This window comes from Eurosta solidaginis, chromosome 5, assembly GCF_040869045.1.
Source record: "Eurosta solidaginis isolate ZX-2024a chromosome 5, ASM4086904v1, whole genome shotgun sequence".
Classification (NCBI taxonomy): domain Eukaryota; kingdom Metazoa; phylum Arthropoda; class Insecta; order Diptera; family Tephritidae; genus Eurosta; species Eurosta solidaginis.
This window is the reverse complement of record NC_090323.1, coordinates 20,193,260-20,214,662: the sequence shown is the minus strand read 5'-3', so window position 1 is coordinate 20,214,662 and position 21,403 is coordinate 20,193,260. Positions and strand designations below refer to the sequence as shown.

Genomic DNA, 21,403 nt, shown 5'->3' with positions numbered 1-21,403 from the left:
GTTAAGTATGCCTACCCTAAGGTGTGTTAAAATCCACATACCCTCATTGTCAAAAAAATCTTTTCGGTCCGGTCAGTACCGGAAGGGTATTGAAGCGTACCAGATTCATATTCGGAGAGTGCTTTTGCGGCTACAACAAAAACAACGACAAAATTAACCAGAACATTTAACCCGAAAATTTACTACATTTAAAAATACTACTCGCTCCCTCTTATAGTTTCCTTCCCTCTAATTTGCCTCTTTCTCTCCAACTTCCCTCTCTCTTCTTTTCCTACTTAGCTGCCTTTTCCCTTCATCTTAATCTTGTTCTGTCTCTTCTTACCTCTCTTCTCCCTCTTTCTTTTCTTTCACGCTTCATTTTCCTAGCTCTCTTCATATTTTTCCTAGCAATTGGCCTTCCTTCCTCTTTCATTTTTCCTTCTCCAGATTCTCCGTCATCATCAACCTAATTCAAGTTGATTCAAAGTTATAACAATTTGACATTGATCAGGAGGCGTGGAATCGCCTACCTTTAACTTCGTATAGATAGGGTAAGGATATGGAAGGGTATAAAGGACACACACATATACACTAACTTTTATTTATACGATGACTGTTTGGACACCACTGAACCAAAGCATTTCGAAGCTTCTTTTTTCTTACTATGTACTCCTTTTGGATGGCCATTTCTTTGGACACTTTATGAAGTTCTGCCTTAGATATTATGAGAGATCTCGGCTAAGCTTGCCAGCGATAGAAAATTTCCTAATTTCTTGGAGCAGCTGTATTATAAAATATAGTAGGTGCATAACCGCGGCCCCCACTCCGTTGGAAGGACCAGGTGGAAAACGATTTAAACTCCCTTGGTGTGACCAATTGGCGCCGGTTGGCGGAGCGGAGGAGCGACTGGCGCGCCTTGTAGGACGGCCATAACCGTTTAGACGGTTAAGCGCCAATTAAGTAAGTAAGTGAGGTGCATAACGTTGGATAGCACTCGCGTTTTGAACTATGGTAACAGGTCAGAAAAGGATGCTTCTGAGAGGTGCTGATTGGGTTTGCTGGAAGAGCAGAGGAACGGAAAGAGCGGTCTTAAGGAAATATGAGCAGAGCTTGTTGCATGCGATTATGTATTTTTTCCTTTCCCATCCATCTGGCGTTGATTACTAAGCCATCTTTATACCATTATGTTCGAACCTATAGGCTTTCAGTACGTAGAGAAGGTCATATATGTCTGGATTGCACAGAAGAGTATACCTCTTCGAAAACATTTCCGGCTGGCTGCAAACAAGTGCCCCCGCCCCCTTCCAAACTAGTTTTTCCTACCAATAGTTTTCACAGCATCTTCATCGTTGGGAATATAGCTGGTTGCTTATATCTTACATTATCAAAGGATCCTTGTATAACATTAAAGCTACAGAGTTGCAATAAAAACGTATTCAAGTACAATTTAATTGCTGACTTACGGATATGACTCTTTCTACATCTCACTATCTATGCCTTCGATAAATTTAGGTGACACTAACAACTCCAAACATTCTTTAGTAAATATGTAGGTAAAATGCGTTTACTATAAGATTGGAGGGATCAATTGAGTGGTTTTCCTGGCAGGAAAATTGTGATTTCGGGTACACCCCACAGTACGAAATCTATTACATTAATCTCTGTGGATTTTTCTAGTTGTTAGGCAAATTGATTCTTACATAGAAGGAGTTTCTTTTATTAGTTGCCTTTCCCAATGAGTTGCTCCACATATCTATACCTTCTAGGAGAAAAGAATAACATTTTATACGGCGATAAATTGCGAGCGGATACTAGGGTTTCCTTGGCTGTTGAATAAATAACTCCAATATTCTGTATTGCAAGCTAGTCTTTATTTAGATTACTTCGGGAGTACTTCCCAATTATAACTCACAACCAATAGTGTGTTTATATCAAAACGGATTCTGATTACTCAGCTTGCTCCGTTTTTACACTCTCCGTTGCTTCGTTCGCATATTTCTCCAAAGATCTAGACGTTTCAACTTCTAGAACTCTTGTAGCTCATGCTTGGTTACCAGCTATATAGGTGTATATTTGTAGTTTAAGTTTGTAGTGTAAGTAACTACTTCGGCTGATGTCTACATGTGTGTGTGTGTGAGATATCTCTTCGTCCTCTTCTACATAAGAGTGGCTGCTTTATAGTTGTTGTGCATTTATTTAGTAGCAGCTTTGTGATGCTAATGTTCGTCACAATATAATACACAAGCAATGAATATGCTCTATGTAAATTGGATAGCGCTATGCTTGGTTAGGTTAGGATGAACTTGTGGGTCAGTTAAGAGCGCACATAAACTGCCTGAATCCATCGTATTACCAGAAGTTTGCTGCTTGGCCAAACTGAAAAACTCGATCAAAAAGTTCTGGGTTTGCAAGTCAAGTTTCCTGCTATGATGACCCCCCAACCAGTCCTGGTGACTTAAACCTGCTGAAAATTATTTACGAAAAGTTTTCCATTCACTCTATTCTCTGCTCATTAAATCACCTATTGTGTCATTAATATTATTTTGTTATTCTGTTAGCAGTAATTTAGGTACACACATACATACACATGCTAATATATACTTTGTAAAATCATCGCCTGATGTCAACTACCAATCAAATGCGCACTTTACACTTTGCAAACACACCTTCACTACTTAAACACTTTACTTTCTACTACTAATGTTTTGCACATGCACACCCCCGGCGTATACGTAACCTTAGTTGTGTAGGCACAACGCATGATAAATATTTCATGTGGTGCTGGCGTTTTGTGCTGCGCCGAAGTAAAACAACTTCTGCTAGATTGAATTGTGGTAGAGTATTAAATTTGCGCTACACTTTGTTTACGCGATTCGTGGAAATTTGTTTTAGTCGGTAATTGTTTTTACAATAAATATTTGACTTTCGTGTAACTGAAAATCAATGCAAAACTGCATGAATTTTACATTTATTTGTATGAATTGAAGTTTTGAATAAATATTGAAAGAATGTTTAGTTGCTATTAATGTTGTTCTTGTAGCGATTAAAACACTCCACGAAGGTTTTGCGGAGTGTTAGCGATGTTGATAGTCCTTTGCCGAATATGGATACGGCACGTTACGGTAACAAGCACCAATATGCTATAAAACCCCAGCGGGTTAGGGGGCTTAGAATATACCCACGGTAGGTATGCCTGTCATAAGAGGGGACGAAAATATCAAACTGATTCAAGGGGTTGTATATGTATAGCTTCTCAAACCAAATTGTAAACCTCACCTAACCGTGGGGAATTCTGTTTCATTGACAGCCGAGGCTCTGGCGAACCCAAGTTCCTCATGGAATTAGGGGGTGCGGAGGGCGGGATGGCCTAGAAAGTTTAATGTGGTCATATAAATTGTTCCCGATATGGTCGGGCTAGTACCTTAATGGTGCTTTGTTACCGGAACCTACCTGATCTATATCCGGAAAAGGACCATCAACATCGATAAAACTCCCCAGAGCCTTCGGTGAGTGTCTTTATCGTTAATGCAACAACAACAATATTAAGGTATAAAACCGACCATCTCGGAAACGATTTTATGTGACAACATTGAACCTTCTAGGCCATTCTGCCCCCACCCCCTAATTATATGAGAAACTTGGGGTCGCCAGAGCCTTAGCTGCTAAAGAAACAGGATTCGCCACGGGTAGAGGAGGTTGACACTTGAGTTGGAGAATCTATAAATTGCGCTGAAAAGCCCTTGAGAGGGTAGCGCTTCAAAACTCTTTGAATCATTTGGGTATTTTAGTCGCCTCTTACGACAGGCATACCTGGCGCATGTATATTCCAACCCCCCAACCCGCTAGGGGCTAGGTTAGAGTGTTGGTCATTGTGACTTGTGTACAACTACTCATCCTCGTCGTATTTGGGCCTTCTCGAATTGTAAAGGAAATAAGAATATGATAGGTTGCCACCTTTCTTAATTAATATCACGCAGTTTAGGGAGTATTACGTATATTGGCAATCCTTTGCCGGACTAGGACCTTCTGTTGACTACTCGAACCTTTGGATCTGTGGATTTTAGTCACAGAATTATTCTAAGCTCCACAGGATTTTTCTTTCCAGCGTAAATAGTTCATGAGTATTGTGCCGATGATACGCGTACCACGGACGAAAACGAGGTAGAAAATGAAGAGGTCCTTTCATTCTGTTATAGTTACATAGGGTTAGGTTAGATTGAAGTGGCTACCTGAGGGTAAAAGCTGGCCAGTGACATTAGGTCCATTGTGATATAACCAAAAGACATTATTACCTTTCCTTTTCGAACCATTTTCAGGACCTGATAAAGGCTGCAAAGTCCTTAATGTCATACCCCACTACCTGGCGCAGAATATACCTAAAGGGAGCTCGTAGAAAGCGCTGCCTTGGGTAACGTAGCGTAGGGTAGTTGTGGATGACGTGAACCATCGTTAGGGCATTTTTACAACTCTTGCAGCAACGACAATGAGGCACTCCTAACCTATCAGGCAGTGCCGAGTTAGTGCTCTTGCAAGTGTGTAAATTGTAACCCTTCGATGTTCAACACCCCGGTGTTTGTAGCCATCTTTCGTCAGCTTAACCGTGAATGTGTTCTTTTTGCCTATTCATACTTTTCATACCTAACCGTTCTTGGCCAAGAAGAATTTGCCTGGTCGTAGCCTGCCTAGGGTCTTCCTCTGCAAATCAGTTTCCCCCATCTCCCTATGGCCCTGGGATCCACGTAAGGGTTAAACGGTTTTTTGGACCATCTATTGAAGAGATTATTTTTTGTTCAGAATTTAACAAGTAAGAACCAAGTGATTTGATAGCAGTCTGGCGGTCGTTGAAAATAAAGATTTCATTGCCGCTATGACGTGTCCCTATCCTAACTACAGCTTCCATGATGGCTGATTGATGGCTGATACTTCTGCCTGGACGAGATACTACAATCATCGGATATTCTGAAGGAGAGTTGGAAGCGTAGGCTCCTTGAATAGACTCCAACTCTGCCGTTTAGCTTAGAACCATCGGCGTATATGTTAACGCTCTGTCAGCAGCAATGCACCCAACCGACTCTGCTCAATCACTACACTACTGAAGTGAAAACTACGGTTATGGTTATGCCTACAGTGACTACAGTTCAGGCTACTTGTATGGTTAATGTTAAAAAAAAAATTTATGTAAGGCGCGATAACCTCCGAAGAGATCTAAGGCCGAGCTTCTCTTCCAATTTGAGTCGTGCTCCTCTTGATTTTCCCTACAAATTGGCCGGATGGAACCTACATGATTTTATGCCGACTCCGAACGGCATCTGCAAGGCAGATGAGCTTTCACTGAGAGCTTTTCATGGCAGAAATACACACGGAGTGCTTGCCAAACACTGCCGAGGGGCGACCCCGCTTAGAAAAATTTTCTTCTAATTGAAAAACCTTATTTCTAAAATTTTTGATGTTGCTTTGCCCGGGGTTTGAACCCAGGGCATCCGGTGTGGTAGGCGGAGCACGCTACCATCACACCACGATGGCCGCGAAATGTTAATGTTACGGTCAGGATTAACATTATGGTTACAAGGATAGATGAGGACCCTTTCTGTCCAGATTCTCCCACCGAATTGGAAAACGCAGAACACGTAATGTTTCATTGCACTGCTTTTCACGATGAAAGACTCTCTAAACACCGAGTTTTTGAAGAGAAGCCTTCCATTAGGAACTGACCTCCCCTAATCTGGAGACATATATATTATTGGACTTCTGTAAGCAAGATGGCTTTTCTAGTTATACGCGATTGATGCATGTTGAAAGGGAGCGCAGAGAAATGCGCATGCGAAGTCAGTGGCGTGGTATTTTGCCTAACGGGGGTCCCACGGTGTGTGGACACATGAACAGAATTAGTCTAGTTTCATTTGGACACTTATCGTCCAAGGAAAAAAGGTATGGTTGTAGTTATATGGAATGGATACGGTTAGGTTCAGGGTTATGGTTATGGTGACGCCTTCGCTAATTGTTTACGGTTTTGGCAAGCGTTACGACAAGAGTTCTGTTAACATTTAAGGCTAAGGCTACGTTTGTATTTATGAGTATGGTAACAGTTGTGGTACATTCAAAGAGGTATGTATATGATGAGCGTTATGGCTACGTTTACGTTATAGTTTGGTTTGAGCTATGGCTGCGGCTATGTCATTCGCTACCAGATATATAACATTCACATCAAAGTATTTTGTTCTACCGCGTCTTCTTTCAAGAAAAATACCTTTTTATGCTAACTACTACACAACTTTTTCCAAACAACACATAATAAGCACTAATTTTCCATTTATCTTTCGCCTTTGTTTTGCTTAGCTAGTAAGAGTATTTGTTGGAGGAAAAATCAACTGACCACCAAGTGTACCAACTCAGCCTGTTAGTGAAAGAGAAAGCCAGTTTAAATTAAATAGGATTTTCTTTACAACTTTTCTTCTAAAAACTAAAAAGTTAGTTATTGAACAGTGGACGCAGTATACATTTTCTTTGTAATTTTAAGAGCGAAAACGTAAAACGTTGTTTTTACGCTACACGCAATGCGAAAAAAAATGACTTGGCTAATCAAATAAAAGGGAGTTAAGCACTTTTTTGTTGGTGGCCACTAGGTGTGCATTAAAGTTTTTTTTTTATCCATTTATGGCTTTTGTGTTATTTCCAAATTTTTATTTGCTTAGTTTTTCACTTTATTTCCTCGGTACCAAAAATTTAACGGTCATACTTTGTTTTTGTTGCAAGTCACGCATTAGGTGGCAGAAAATATTGTAATGAATTTCGGGAAATTCCTGAAAATTATGACCTTCTATTAACGTTCGAATCGCTGAACTGTCGAATAAATAACTCCAATATTCAGTATTGCAAAATGGTCTTTATTTATACTTCTTTGGGAGTGGTACTTCACGATCACAATTACACTTCACTAATAGCGCCTTTAAATCAAACTGATTACCGATGCCTCAGCTTGCGCTACTTTTATACTCTCGGTTACCTCGTTCGCCCATTTATCCTAAGGTCTAGACGTTTCACGAACATGCCTTCTAGAATATCTCATCCTTGATTATTTAGCTATATACATGATATCTGTAGTATATGTTTCTTCTAGCCATATGCGTGTGTATGTGTGAGTAACAACTTCTGCTCTTAGCTGATAATAACGTGATATGTGATTGTTTCTTTCTCTTATTCGCTGCTGGTTACGTGTATGTTTGGCTGCTTGATTTAATGTTTACATGTACATAAGTGTGGCTGCTTGCTTTGTTCTTGTTGTGCATTTATTTAGTAGCAGTATAGTGATGTATAAAACTTCTAATATCCGCCACACTATTTTTCAGAAAACGAATATTTTATTGAAAATTTTAACTTAACATACTTCACGTAACGCCTGGAAGTGCAAGCTGCAGGAAGAAATGGTTGAGCACTTTCTGTGTTCAAGTTCTGCGCTCGCCAGATCAAGGCTCCAGCTTTTAGGGCCGGCACAGTTGCCAGGTCTCGGGGTAGCAATAAAGATAAGTCCTAGAAAACTTCTAATATTTGCCAAGAGGACGGAGTTATTCTATAACATAAGTCTTGGCACCTGATTTTGGTTCTTACGTGTGGCCGTCAAACAAATTCTGGCATAACTATGGACACATTTAGTCTATGTATTGACAGGCCAGTTTGACCTAACCTAACACTTTAACTCTCTTACATGAGTCCTTCCATAGTTTGTTTACGCCAGATGTGAAAATGCCGCGTAAATCTTTAGCAATATGTTGCATAAACACGTAGGAACTTCCTGATGCATTCGGGAAAAGTGCGCTAAATTGGGGGAAGGAGAAACGGCGAAATTTTCAAGTGTAAGTTCGAAATGTCTTATAAGAACCAATATCTCCTCAGACACCAAAATCTAAATTTTTCACATGCGGTAGATCATATTCACCACCACAAGTTGGCAAGTATCTCCTCTCATCCATGCATATCTTTGTTTTATCCTTAAGTCGTTTGTGAATGTGAACTTTGACTCAGATGGGTTTCAGCTATGCATGTATGTGTATCGTTAACTGCTGCGTTTTAAGGTTAAAAGTGTTATAAGCAAAGTCAGCAAAGTTGTTTCTCTTTGGCTGCACTTAAGGACTGTATAAATATTTACTAAATACATATACAATATGTAAGTACCCTGCAAAAAATCGTGCGATAAATCCATAAATAGAGTGGCCTGTGGTTGATCTCTTTTGTCTACATTGGGGTATAATTTATACCGTTGGGATGAGTCTGTTTGATATTTATGTAGTAAGAATTTCGGGTAGAATAAGGACTTTTCCGACAGTACCCGTATGCGGAGAAATAGGATCTGTCCGACGGTGCCCGTAGGAGTACAAAGAATACTAGTCTTACACTACCCGTTCAGGGATAAGTGATCAAGGGATCACTACAACCCATATAAAGAGATTAAAACTGGCTATAGTCGCATACTACTTAGCAACTCATCCCGGTTTCATTCTTGACCAAACCCATTTTTTGCAGGGTACTTACAAACACATATATCTACTGATATGTGAGTAAACAAAAATGTTACTAAGCTCTTGGAGCGCGCCTATAATTATTCCAAACAATTAGGATTAAAAAGAATATAGAATAAGTATTTACCTAAATGGTAGGAATAGCAACAAAAATGCAATACTTAGGGACCAATTGCAAAGTGATCAGCGCGGCACTCATATGGCTTAGTGGATAATGGCATCATCTGCCTTTACACTAGTATAAAGTATGAATGTTGGAGATTTCGAGTTCAATACTCAGCTCCCGAGAAGCTAGCTGATGAAGAAGTGAAATACAGAAACATGTCCTAGTAACCAACTTTGTAATTTTTAAACGGTTTTATTTAGGTTGACTTGACAGGCAGGCCGCATGGCAGCATGCACGGCCGCATGCACGGCCGTTGTGAACGAATTTTGTAATTGAAATTTAAGTAACTTCCCGATAAGCTACACGCTTGAAACTTGGAATATAGTTCAGAACCCGATGACAATGCAATAATAAGAAAAAATTGCCGCTATGTGGCGCAAGGATCGAGATATTCACAAAAATCGTACTTGTAGTCCGATTTGGCTCATATTTGGAACACATAATACATACAAGAATAGAAAGCGACCAATAAAAAAAGTTACCGCTAGGTGGCGCAAGGATCGAGATATTCACAAAAACCGTATTTGTGGTCCGATTTGGCTCACATTTGGAACACATAATACATACAAGAATAGAAAGCAACCTATCGAAAAAATCGCCGATAGGTGGTGCAAGGATCGAGATATTCACAAAAATCGTATTTGTGGTCCGTTTTAACTCATATTTGGAGCGCATAATAAATACGAGAATAGAAAGCGATCTATGAAAAAAATTGCCGCTGGGTGGTGCAAAGATCGAGATATTCAAAAAAGTCGTATTTGTGGTGCGATTTGGTCCATATTTGGAACACATAATACATACATTAATAGAAAGCGACCTATGATGTCCGATTTGGCTCATATTTGGAACAAATATTACATACAGTCCGGTAGAAATGACATCAAAAAATCTTGGAGTTGGAGGAGTGATAGGCATACGTGGCGCAGAGTCGTGTAAAGTCTTTGGAAGGATTATGTATTGAGGAATTAGATTGTAACAAATTGTCAGGAACGTCCTTGCAGTAATAAGTCACTGAATGAACTAAATAGATTGAGAAATAATAGGCAATTAAATAAATACTAAAAACTTGATAATAAAATAATTAAAAAAAAATTTTTTAGTTAAACGGTTTTATTGAAAACAATACTTACATGAGGTAATATTAATATTAAAAGCTAGAAAATAATTTGGTAGGTCCTAGGTACTAGTCATCACACTCCTCATCAATCTAGGGCGGTGATCATACAATTAAATAAAAGCGTTGGACGCGTGAAATTTCTAAAAATGTGATTAGGGTTCAGTTGGTCTTATATATGACTATCAAGAGAAATTATATTATTTATATTTTATTCTCTAATATCAACAAGTAAAGGCATCTAAGTTCGGGTGTAACCGAACATTATATACTCAGCGTGAGCTTCAATAGCACATTCCATTTCAGATAAATTACTTTTCTACATAACACGTGGCACCGCCCGTTTAAAAAAAATGTTTCCCCATTTCCTCTTACAATAAAACTTGATAAGTGAAATATCATTGATTGAAAACTATTTTTTGCTAAGTTGTAGCTTATTATTTTAGTCTACGACCCTTTTAAACTTGTTTATATCCAAGTTGCCGTGTTCTTTTATCGATCCCGTTCATTTTTACTATTTTCTGCTATAAGGAAAATATGTTTACACAATTTCAATACAATATGTTAATTTTTCTTCGAGTTATGGCTCCTGAAACAAAGAGAATTTCTTAGTCATAAATCATGTGTTGCAAACTATAGAGGCATTGCAAAACTTAGCGAAATACCTAAACTTTTCGAATCCATTATAACTAAACAACTAGCTCATTCAGTTTCTCCTATCATTAACACAGCCCAACATGGCTTCTGCAAGGTCAAGTCAACTGAGACGAATCTGTTGGAATTTACTACTCATGTCTCCAGAAACTTTAGAAATGACCTACATACCGAAGTAAATTACATGGATTTAAGCAAAGCTTTCGATAAGGTTTCCCACACTATTCTCACCTATAAACTTAATGGTTTAGGGTTTCCACCTCAACTTCTGAGTTGGATTTCCTCTTACTTAAAAGGAAGGAAACAAAAGGAGTTATTTAAAAACAGCGAATCTCAATTCATTAGGGTTACTTCTGGCGTACCGCATGGTAGTCACCTTGGTCCTTTGCTATTTTTGCTATTTATTAATGATCTTCTAAGCGCGTTAACTCATTCCAAGATTTTGATGTATGCTGACGATGTAAAGCTTTTTAAACCTATACTCACTCCGGAAGACAGATTGCTCCTTCAAGAAGATCTCGATAATTTAATCAAGTGGTGCAATATTAATAATATGAGCCTCAACCTAAATAAATTTAAATTCATGAGTTTTGGTAGAAAATCATTTCAAGTGCACAATTACACGGTTGGTGACTACCGGCTATAGACCTGGGTGTTACATTGGATCCAAAACTTGACTTTAAATTTCATATTGAAACTTGCGTTACCCGATCAAAAGGAGTTATTGCTTTTGTTAAACGATGGTCTAAAGAATTTAATGACTCCTACGTTACAAAATCTCTCTTTACTGCTTTAGTGAGACCTATATTGGAGTATGCATCAATCGTTTGGAACCCGCGGCATCAAATCTATCGTGATAAGCTTGAATCGCTTCAAAAACAATTCCTACTTTTTGCTTTGAGTCATTTGGCGTGGGATCCAACAAGACATCTTCCCTCTTACAACAGTCGATTAAAGCTTATAAACCTCCCTTCTCTCGAGAGTCGCAGGGAAATGCTTGGTGTGTTGTTTTTGGTGAAATTATTGAGTGCAACGGTGAATAGCCCGTTTTTACTTAGCATGATCAAATTCAATGTTCCCATAAGGCTATCAAGGCATTTCCATCCGCTTTTTTTGAGTACATGTAGGTCGAATTTCAAAATGCACGAAGCTCTTCGTTGGATGTGCCTGTATTTTAACAAGCATTATAGTAATTTTGATACGTAGGATTCGCTTTTCAAAATAAAGAGGTGTATTTTATTTGAGTTAAATTAGTATATATGTATACATATTTCAAATAACTAACTATAACTTACTGTTACTCTATTTTATGTATATATAATATAGCAGCTCCTTCTGAGCGGTTCGCGTCAGCTCCCTTCTGAGCACCTTTCGTTAGCCCCCTACTGGGCATTCAGCTCCTTTCTGAGCAATTCGCGTCAGCTCCCTTCTGAGCACCTTCGTCTGCCCCTTACTGGGCATACGTATACAAAACTCATATCCTCTTGTAAAGTTAAGTTATTTATTTAAATTATCGCGCATATAATTATACATGTCATCTCTTAATATCAAATATGTCACTGTAACTCTTAAGATCGTTTACTTAATGTTTTACACTGCACAATCGTTTTGTATAAGACATACTATTTGTACATGTACTGCTACTTGCTATTTAGTCGGTTTAAATTGCTAAATTTTTAGACTATTAAATAAATAAATAAATAAAAGGGGCGGTGCCGCGCCCATTTTAAAAAACTTTACTGTTTTCCAATTTAATGTTATAATTAAATTTAAAAAGTAAAATTCTTTTGATACAAAGCTCTTTTTTGCAAAGATATAGCTTATTTCATTCGTCCACGACCCTTTTAAAAATCTTTTATATAAAAGTGGGCGTGGTCCTCAACCGATTTAGTTAATTTTTCTGCAAAGCATTCCTTATAGTAAAGGCAACCTCTCTGCCGAATTTTGTTACGATAGGTTTAACGATTTTTGATTTATGATTAATAATATTTGTAAAATTGATTTTATCGCAAGTGGGCGGTACCACTCCCATTTTAAAAAAATTTTCAAATTTTTTATCAAAAGTTTCAATATCAGTCCATACGTCAAATTTTAACATTCTAGGTGTATTATTTACCAAATAATCAGGTTTTTTGTTTTCCAAAATGTTATCTATATAAAAAGTGGGCGTGGTTATCATCCGATTTCGCTAATTTTCAATACCAATCTATTCTGGATGCAGATAAGCTCTTGTACCAAATTTGGTGAAGATATCTCAATATTTACTCAAGTTATCGTGTTAACGGACAGACGGCCGGACGGACGGACGGGCGAATGGACATGGCTCAATCAAAATTTTTTCGATACTGATGATATGGAATTCTATCTATCTCGATTCCTTTATACCTGTACAACAAACCGTCATCCAATCAAAGTTATAATACCCTGTGTACAAGTACAGCTGGGAATAAAAAGCAATCAGGAATTATAATTTAACTAGCAGACCCAGCAGACGTTGTTCTGCCCTAAATTTAGCCTATCTGCATACATTTTAATAAGCTTTTTCCGCCTAACTCTGCCCTCCCCACACCTCTATTCACTTTTTACTGATCCTTTTATTCACTCTTTCCTCCTTTTTTTTCGCTTCATCTATTTCCATATTCGTCTCATTGTATTCATTTCAGTCTCCTCTCTTTTCTCTTCTCTCACGTTCTTCTTTTTCTTCTTCATTCCTTATTGCCTGTCCCAGAGGGTGGTATGTATTTTGTTCCAGTGCCAGTCCCAGTCCCACTCCGAGTGTCAGTCCCAGTCCGTCCGGAAAAAGTGTCGTAAACACTAATATAGGCAAATTTATATACCAAATTTCAGGCAAATCGAATAGGACGTATGTAAATAGGTATGTGGGTATTATTAATTCATGTCTCTATTTCGGCTTCGCATGCATATTTATCAGTTTTGCCAGGTTGATGCGACTAAATCGAATATCACAATGAAATTTACTTTAGAGATCCCAACAACAGCTTTCATTTCATATCCACATTACCCACACATTCTAGGGGTATCCGGATCCACGTTTTGGCCTATATCTTGAGACCCTAGTCACCAAGCAGTATAATATATTACTCTGTACTAAAGCACTCATCAACAGCTTTCATTTGATATCCATATTATATAAACACATTCTAGGGCTACCCGGGTCCACGTTTGAACAAAATCGACCGACGCATCTCTTCAAACACCGGCGACCAACTAACACACATTTTAGCCTTTCCTTTTATATATTTAGATTTTTATTTTTCACACTTCACTATAATATTAAAACGAAATGCAGATATTGGTTGCTTTTGAAATTCGGCTTAAAAATTGCACATGGAACAACCAAAGACCCTCCTGAATTAAAAAAAAAATGTCTTTGTACTTCTAAATCTCGGGACTCCTCAGAAACTCCGGGTCCGGGGATAATCCCCCATTGCCCCCCCTCTCCTTCCCCCCTCTCGCCGGGCATGGTGATGTGCTATACTTGATATCATTCGCTATAATATTTTTTATTGATAAGCACGTTGTTTGATTAAACACCAACCAATTACACGGAAGTAGATCCGCATCACCACCTGAAAATATGAGTGTCGGTGCGTATACGTAACATTTTATTATTACGTATAAACATATAAAAAAATTTGCAATAAAATAGTATTGCGACCATAAACTGAGGTATAACCTATCCTATATTTCAAGTTAGATCAAACTGCACGCGGGGTGCAAAACAAATTCAAAATCGGTTCAATAGTTTAGGAGTCCATCGCGGACAAACAATATGACACGTGATTTTTATATATAAAGACAAATTAGTTAGCATACATACCAGCACAGATTAACCATTGCTTTAGACAAATTTTATATTTTATGTTTACTATCCAACGTGGATGTTCTTGAAATATTTAAATTTGCACAGCATAAAGTTTTCCTTTTTTACAAAAAAATTTTTTCGTTTCTTAATAAATATCCTTTCTCCACTTATAAAAATGTCCTTTCGTTTATCGCACAGCAGTTTGTCAAAAAAATTGAGCGAAATCACGCTTACAACAAACATAAAATAAAATCGAACGATAAACCAATTTAATATCCAACAAAATTATGATAAAGCTACTGTTATATCACCGCACGTTATATCGACGCACTCAAACACATACACACACACACTGCCACTTTGATACACAATCTTCGCATGTCCTTTTGCTGCTTACGCTGCTGCTGTTACTTCTTGAACCAATACTTTAACAATCGCCTCCTCCTTTAGGTGCGTCAGTAATAAAAAAGCGAATAAAAAAAAAAAAACAAAAAAAGGCTTTGCAGGAGGAGGCAGCTTACAGCTAACGGTAGCACGTAATATTTTTACGCATAAAAAAAATTAGCTCGCATACACAATGCAATTACACGACATTACGAACACTTTAATATGAAAATTTTATATAAAAAATTATCTTACAGAATTTTTTTTTAATATTAAATTTATTGTTTCCTATAAACTTATTTTATTACTTTTTCTCATTATTCTGTTATATTTATTGTTTTATTTTCTTGGTTTAAATATTTTTTTCTATCACTATTTAATGTTGTTGTTGGTATGCCGTTTGAAAGTGAAATGTTTAAAATTTGGAAATATGCAACGAATTTAAAGCAAAGTTGGAAAACGACGTTCAAGCAAGTTGAGCTGAGTAAGACAAACTAAATTTTTGTAGTCCTTTCAATGGACATTCAGGTGGGCATTCACACAAACAGCAATCGCACACAAAGGATTTGAGTGAAATATTGAGTAAAATGTCATAAGATTGAGCTTAGAAACGCACTAATCAATATAGGGTGTTTCTATTTGTGTTAAAACTATGCAGAACATGATGATATTGAGTATGCGAAAATGATCAGCTTTCATGCATGAGATACATCATTTTACAGATAAGAGAAACCTCAAGGTAAAGCTAAAATCTCAAAGGCTTTAAGCATAGGTAGGTAGGTACGTAGAACGGCTGCGATCCATGACCTTTTCATCGATAACTTGCATTCTACAACCAGTCAAAGTTTTCATGAAGTTAGAAATATCCGCAATGTATATTTCAGACAACCTTCACAGATGTGCCAAATTGCAACCTCACCTACCCGTGGTGAATCCTTTTCATTAACAGCCGAGACTCTGGCGACCATGAACTCTTAATGGATCTAGAAGGTGGAAGGGCGGGATGACCTAGAAGGTTTCATGTGGTCATACCAAATCGTTCCCGATATGGTCGGGATAGTACCTTAATGGTGCTTGTTACCTGAAAGTACCGGATCTGCATCCGGCAAAGACTATCAACATTAATAACACTCCCCAAGGCCTTCGGGGAATTGAGTCCAGGAATTGAATCCCAAAATATTTTAGCGTTGCTCCAGCTTGAGCTTATTTCAGCATTTGAACACAGTGCATGCTCGACAGTTGCTTTAGTAGGTAAACCTTTCCACCTTTTATACATATTTTGTGCATATATGCCTATTTATAACCAAATGTCCGCTGCAGACTGTTTTAATTTTATGGGTGCCGGTTCTAGATACAATCAATAAACGCCTTTCCATCTAATCTAATCTAATCTTCCCTTGGAGAATACATTATGCTATGCCTTTGCTGCCTATTCTTTGCAACATCGAAATTCCAAATATTAGTATGGTTTAGGCCGAAGTTCGGTCAATCGGAAGAACTTTTTAAATATGAGATTCTAACTCTGGTGAATCCCCATTACGCAGTCTCCATTACTCACAGATCACATCATCATTTCGTACACCCATAGCACCGTTTCGGGCTTCCATTGATTTAGAAGCGTAAAAAGCAATGAAGGTTTTCGGCACTTCTGCTCTCATTTCCAATAAATTTTTGGTTTCGCATATTTGGTATAAAGTGATAGGGTTGCTAGTTGGCCATTTTGTTCTGCCAATTTACAGAAGATTGCTTGTACACATAAAATGTAATAAACCTGTCATGCGCCGATTTAAGCCGGAAAGGCTTTTTTTGTATTCACTTACTTACCTTTGCCAGCAGTCTTTCCATGTTTTCACCAACCACGGAAGCGAAGGGAGCTTAGCTCAGCAACGCCACATCATCAGCATAAAAGCCTTTGTGGTTTTGGCCGTTGCATAATCATCATCATCAGCTATCACTGAAGCCAATTGAGAGCACCGAGGTAGTTCAAGTCTTCTTCAAACTCGGTGGAGTTCTCCTGAATGACTACTTTCTAACTGGAGTGTCTTCTTTCATAACATGATCTAGCAGAAAACCCTTTGCATAAGGATTATTAGCTTATAATTTAACTTCGTTCGATACTCACACTTGTCATGACGCACAGGATCATACATCTCCGGGGAACATTTCTTTTGAATACTTCAAGAGACCCTTGACTGTGTGACTTCCAAGATAATATTATTTTAGCTGTTGCTGCTGGTTCTCAGATAGGTAGTTGAACTGCATAGTTTTAGAAGAATTTCCAGGATCCTTTTTATCTCCACTCCTCTCCTCTCCTCTCCCCTCAGTTTCAGCAAAAAATGTTTTCAGAAGAAAATTGTATATTTTATTTTTGAGTAGACGCGAATACTTCCGAAAACTTTGGTTTGTATGGAAGGTCCACGCCTCCGAGTTTGATAAATTGCAATTGCAATCTAGTACAACCATCACACGAAGTTTTTTATTTCCTCAAATTGTTATCAGAATAGGATTAATACAATTCAGTCAACTGTTACCTTTTGGAAAATATTTTGAGCTTTTTAATCATTTCTCTCAATATTTTTTATCTCAACACCTGCGCAGGCGTAAAAAGAATATTACTCAAAATGCCTTAACTCTTCTTAAGAATCATCTTTTTACTCTTTGAGTCAAAGAACTCGAGGTTTTACTCATAACAATAATATGAATGAAAAACCTTGTAGAAATACTTCATATGTATGTATGTACGTAGGTAGAGATGTATGTACATACAAGCATTCGTATAGTCAAAAGTAAAAGAAAAGCTTTTTACGCCTTTATTTTGGCTTTTATTTGCATACAAAGTATGTTTTTTGTAGTAAATAATATATACAGCAGCGAACAGAAAAATAGCACTGTGAAGTTTTATCTATTTTCGTCAAAAAATTCTTCTTGTATTTTCCGCTAGCTTACCCAACACACATTGTCTTTCCCTTTTACATTTGAAATGTGGACGCCCTTTCCCATATCACTCTCTATAACATAGAAATTACTACTAATACTTAATACTTTTTCTTCCATTTCTCCTTCTTATTTCTGTCCTTCTCATATGCTCTCTATCGCCACTCCCTTTCAATTTCACTTCTGCATCTCACTTTCACTCCCAATCACACTCCCACTCCTATTCCCATCCCCACTCTCACTCCCACTTCCACTTCCTCTACCTCTCCCACCTCAATTACATCATATATAGAATCTAAATATATACATACCAGATATTGCATACCCGCTTCAAATAATAACAGTGATAAGCGAATTTAAAGCTTTGTTTCACTCATCTCATTCCCACCCTCACTCCCCCTTAGACGCCCCTACTACCTATTTTTTTGTATACGAAATCTATACACCAATACCAATTGAATACCTGCTTTAGGTATATATACTGAAAGAAATGGTGCTAGTAAAATCAACAAATCGGTTCTGTTGTTCTTGACTTAATAGAGATTCGGTGAAAGTGATCGAATTATTGTTAATTCGACCGAGTTCTTTGTCAAGCGAACATATTAGTTTAGTCATTTAAACAGAAGAGAAATTATTAAATTAAGTTAACAAAATTCTGTAAAATTGACAGATTCCTAATCAATCTAACTAATTTTTCCGTGAACACAACTGATCTCACTGGTCATTTCAACAGCAATCAACAGTCAATACATGAGCAAATTTCAAAGAGAATTTTACGCTCACTGCGCTCTCTACTTTGTACTTATGACGATGGTGCCACTTGTTAAAAAAAACACCAAAATAAGAAAACCACCAAATCGAAAAAAACACACCAAATGGGAAAACAACAAAAAACCAGTTTTTCAGTTATCAATACAAAACGAAAACCCCTTTATTGAATTTACTGTGCAAAAAATTATCGGGACACCTATCTAACGGGTACAATTTTGCAACTTCTCCTCCAATCGAAATGCAAAATTGCGCCTTCTTGTTGCAAAAGTTTGTTTGAACGAACAGGATTTTTCCAAAGATAGTAACATTTTGATCAAGTTTTTACGAATTTTCACTCACGATAACGAATCTAATAAGATAATAAAAAACATCCTTTTTTAATGTTGATGTTTCCGACAACATAAAAGTTTGAGTTGTTTTGTAATCGTTTCAACTTAAAGTGTTACGAAAATTAAACCTGCCGAATTACATGTAAAGTTACTCCAGAGGTGAATTACCTTCCTGCGATTTGATTCTTTACTTTTCTATAACTTACAAGTTCTCTATTTAAAATGATATGTCAAACATTTGAACTACAAGTTTTGTTCGAAACAATCAAGTGTGGCAACTACATGCGAGAGAAGAAATTGAGAATGAGCTGAGCTGCAACTGAAAGTATTGAGAATCAGTTTTGTGACTGTTACTTTCATTTCTATTTGCAAAGCGAAGTTCGAAACTATAAATTAAATACATTATAAAATATAAAGTTTGGTGAAAGTGCGTTTAATAAAAAAAAAAAAATATAAAGTGGATTATGTTTAATGTGTGCCAGCAAATTTGATGTACGGTTAGTAAGTGCGTACATATGTATGTATTTGTAGCAAGCATGCGGATTTATGTATTCACATATTTACGTATGTATGTATATGGCAACATGGGTACTTTCGTACAAAGCTGTCGGAACAACTTTTTATGTTCATTTGACTACTAAAACGGTCAATTACGAATGAACGATTTGTGCGCAGTTGATTCTTGTTGTGATGGATAAAAATTGACAAAAATTTCGGTTGAACTGACCCGTATTTCAGTTAATTTTACCAGTCTTTTTCTTTCAGTGTAACGAGTTTTTATATATATGCATTACTTCGATTGGAAAGTTGGTAGGAAAGGAGATATTATTAGTCAATCAATTGCGCTCCAGCTTTATATTTTTACTTCTCATAAATATTTTTGTAGTTTCTGTCAAAATTTAAAAATCAAAGTTTAGCAAAAATATGTCTTATATAAAGGAAGTGCTTAAAATTTTTCTATTTTATTTTGTCACGGCGTCTTAACCTATCTGTGAAGTTTCGTGTTTGTAGCTCAATGAGAAATTCCTTAAAAATCAATCTCAAAACTACAAATTTCCAAATTCTTATCTAAATATTTCGATCCGTGTGCCATCTAACGGAATTTTTTCTCCTTTAGTTCCTTTGTCACGGTGTCTTAACCTGTCTTTGAGGTTTCATGTTTGTAGCTCATTGAGAAGTTACTTAAAAATCGATCTCAAAACTCCAAATTTCCAAATTCTTGTCTAAATATTTCGATCCGTGCGCCATCTAACGGATTTTTTTCTCTTTTTGTTCCTTTCTCACGGCGTCTTAACCTATTTGTGAAGTTTTATGTTTGTACCTCAATGAGAAGTTACTTTAAAATCGATTTGAACACACCAAAGTTCCAAATTCTTATCTAAATATTTCGATCCTTGCGCCACCTAACGGATTTTTTCTGCTTTTCTTAAATTCTTTCGGCGTCTTATCCCATCTGTGAAGTTTTACAGTTGTCAATGAGAACTTACAAAAAATCAATCCCAAAATTCCCTCCGTTTCGTAAGATTTTTCTAAATGTATCATCCCGTGCGCCCCCTAGCGAATCTTTTTGTATCGTGTCATCGGCTGTCATCGACCTCTGAATTAAGTTTGAAATTTCAAGTCTCTAGGTCATCGAGAAGTTACTTAAAAGCTGGTTTGAAAATTTGTAAAGTTTCACGTTTGTAGCTCAATGAGAAGTTAATTAAAAGTCGATTGCAAGAATTGTATGAAAAGCGGACAAACATTCAACCGGCCAAATATAAGGGAAGTAAAAAATTATTTTTCTGGCCTTGAGCTCGGATCGAACCTTGAAATGTTGGAATTTCATCTAGAGTTCTTTGTTGTATAGCCCAATCAACTTTAGTTAAATGGAGTATAAGTTATAGGTCTCTTAAAATTTTGTATTGATTTTTGATTTTTTTTCCGAAGTATGTTTTATATTTGTGAAAATTAGATGGTGTGAAATTTTTTTTATATGGATCGGAAACACTATTGGGAAAGAAAATTGGCAAAAATCAATTCGAATTTTGAGAGTCCTATAACTTATACTTTGCTAGACTAAAATAGATTGAGCTACAAAAAAATTAGAGAAAATCAGAAAAAAAGTCGAAATTTTCGTAAAAATTTCTCTAATCTAAGAATTTTTTCAAAAATGTTTTGATTTGGTTTACATAGTTCCAGTTACAAAATTCACAGATATTTTTTCTTGAAATATTGAGAAAAAAGCAGAATTTAATTTGTGGAAATTTTATGAAAATTGTCACTGCAATTTTTCTGTACGCTGCTGTAAATATATATTCATTTATATACGTAGATATTTACATACATGTAAGGATAGTTGTCTACAAATATGCATATGTAAATAAAGTATAAATGTATGTATGATATGAAAAAAAACAGGAAGCAGGAAAACTCGTTTGTTTACAAACTTGGCTGCAAGAAATTTTGTGTAGTGGCAAAGCGCGGCTGTGTCCTGATTTAACTGCTCCATTAATCTGAGTATTAAATTCAACTTTGTTTCAGATTAATGGACACACACATACTTCCATAGACTTGTTAACAGTCCTATGTATGTATGTGTGTAACTAAGACAAATCACATTTGACATATATGCCTTAAAAATGAAGAAAGTTAGATAAATGACTGAAATAAATACGTATTAAATCCTTGTCAAAATGTGACAGTATGGAGGATATAAATTCGTATAAATAAAGCTTTCATTATTAACTTAAA

The 21,403-nt window shown here is 36.8% G+C and overlaps 1 protein-coding gene across 3 annotated transcripts in view; it reads right to left on the bottom strand.

Annotated features, from left to right (window-relative positions):
* The window catches only part of LOC137251788 (tyrosine-protein phosphatase vhp-1), a 153,331-nt gene that overhangs the window by 119,043 nt on the left and 12,885 nt on the right, over positions 1-21,403 (bottom strand). The window contains exon 1 of one of the 3 annotated variants that reach the window (XM_067786640.1): positions 14,892-15,085. The exons of the other annotated variants lie outside the window; for them this stretch is intronic. The gene's annotated coding sequence lies outside the window, so the exon portion shown is untranslated. Of the gene's footprint in view, positions 1-14,891; positions 15,086-21,403 lie in introns of those variants that run through there. 3 annotated transcript variants of the gene reach the window in all.